Here is a 2328-nt window from a genome sequence, read left to right as displayed (position 1 = left end):
TGGCACTATATGGCAGTAGCAAAAATAGTGGGTGTATATAGCCCCAATTCTATTGCTAGGGGACTTGCAGGGTATTTCTGGGGTGAAGGTGGGGGGGCACACCGTTGGAACGGGTATCGGGGGTATATATCGGGTATACGGGAATACACTGACAGTGTATTCCATTCAGGATCCTGGGAAAGCTGGGTTGCGGCGATTGAGCCCGTCAGTGCCACGTTACACTGACAAGCTTCTCCCTGGAATTTAGCTCTTACAAGAGCTGTTGTGGTTGTCTTCTCCTTCCTATCCTAGCCTGTCCCTGCCTACCCAGAATCTAAGCCCTAGCTAGCTGGACGGAAACCTCCGTCCTCGGTGAATTGCAAGCTCAGAATGACGCAAACCTGGGCGGCGCTGTTCTTTTAAATTAGAGGTCACATGTTTTCGGCAGCCAATGGGTTTTGCCTACTTTTCTCAACGTCACCGGTGTCGTAGTTCCTGTCCCACCTACCCTGCGCTGTTATTGGAGCAAAAAAGGCGCCAGGGAAGGTGGGAGGGGAATTGAGTAATGGCGCACTTTACCACGCGGTGTTCGATTCGATTCGAACATGCCGAACAGCCTAATATCCGATCGAACATGAGTTCGATAGAACACTGTTCGCTCATCTCTAGTGCTAACCACTGAGCTACTGTGTGGCCCCTACCTTCACTGTTCTTGACATTAATTGACATGCTGCGATTTACAAAAATGCAATGGTTTTTTAAATCGCAACATTTCCCCTGCGGATATTTTTCTGTAGTGTGTGGATGGAATTAGCCAGCATCCGACCCAGTTTGCAGGTACTGTAAAATGCCAAATTGTGGCGTTTTCACAATGTGGGGCCCCATCCTCAAACTAATTGTGTATTAGCGCAAGATACGCCAGAATTATTAAGGTGCTCTAGCCTCTTACTAATTTTGTAGCATTATAGGGAGGTCCAGTGCACCCGAAATGAAATCATGTGCCAGTTTTCTGGCATAAGTTCTAGTCAATCTGACAAGCCACACTCCTGGCCCACCGCATTCTGCCCATGTTTTTGAAAAGTGGTCAGTGGAGCGCAAAACAGAAAAATATGCAGTTTTTGCACAAAAATACATGCATGTGTGGCAAAAATTGCAACTTTCATGCCTTGTATGCAAGAAAACTGCCATCCAAGGCCTGATAAATGAGCTCCAATATGTTTCAGGAGACAGGCTTGACCACCTATAAAGGCCTTCCAGTAAGTAAATCTGTTAATGTTAAAAATGCTACACCTTTTGGCATACTTTATTTCTGTCATTTTTGTAATTTTGTTTAATTAAAAAAAATTGTAATATTTGGCATTTTATAGGTTGCACATATAAGTACAACAATAGAAGCTGTAGAGTGTTGTGTATTAGTTATTATATGTTTTGGACTATGAGACGAATCTTTTAGCAAGACAACGTCTTGATGTCTGTGTACCTTTATTTAATACAGCTTGTAGAGCATTTGCCAAAAGTGAGGATGGTCATTTCAAATAGATGTTTGGTTTTATACAACCTAGAAAAATTATTTTGGTATCACATATCATATTCTACAAACACTGGACTATTAGCTATAACAGAACAATAGATATCAATAGTTAAAAACTCAGTCAGGAATGTGACAAGACCAGACAAGAAAAGAAAATCAACAACAAAGGTAGGTCAGCTAGCCAAGGGTCTGGAAACAGTCAAGCAATGTAGTACAGAATTATAATCCAAGAGAATAGTCACAAGGGAATACAGAGGTCAGAGATCAGTAATGTAATAGTAGCAGAATGAGGAGCTTGGAAGGGACAAAGTCTAAGGACATAATCTCAATAGCCAGCAAGCCTGTGTGGGCTGATGGCCTGTATATAGGAAGCAAAAGACCTGCCCTAGGCTTGATTGGAAGACAGGCTGTCAATCACTCAGGCAAAGCTAGAATTAACTATTTGATGAACATGGAGAAACAAGGTGCAGGATATGGGTGTGGTGGAAATTCAATTACAGAGATAGGTTATAGAGCAGTGTTCACACAGTACCACAGCACATTCACAAATGATGTAGGTTTTCTTATGCAATCGCTCTGCCGATTAGAGACAATTGACATAGTTGTGCATGCATGGTTATCAGGGAGCTTGTGCATATGTGCTAGGAAGAGACAGTGAATGGGGAATATCTATATAATATTGATACTATACTTGCTATTGGTGTTAAGTTGAAAATGGAGGGAGGTGGCTTTACCCTTGTATATACGAAATTGGTCACTGTGATGAGGTTGGTAATTGTGGACTGGCTTCAGAGGTTATTTTATAATGAGCATTAAGG

The sequence above is a fragment of the Leptodactylus fuscus genome, chromosome 3 (genome assembly GCF_031893055.1).
Source record: "Leptodactylus fuscus isolate aLepFus1 chromosome 3, aLepFus1.hap2, whole genome shotgun sequence".
In the NCBI taxonomy this organism is placed as follows: Eukaryota; Metazoa; Chordata; class Amphibia; order Anura; family Leptodactylidae; genus Leptodactylus; species Leptodactylus fuscus.
The sequence above is the reverse complement of the archived record's forward strand: the minus strand, read 5'-3'. Positions refer to the sequence as shown.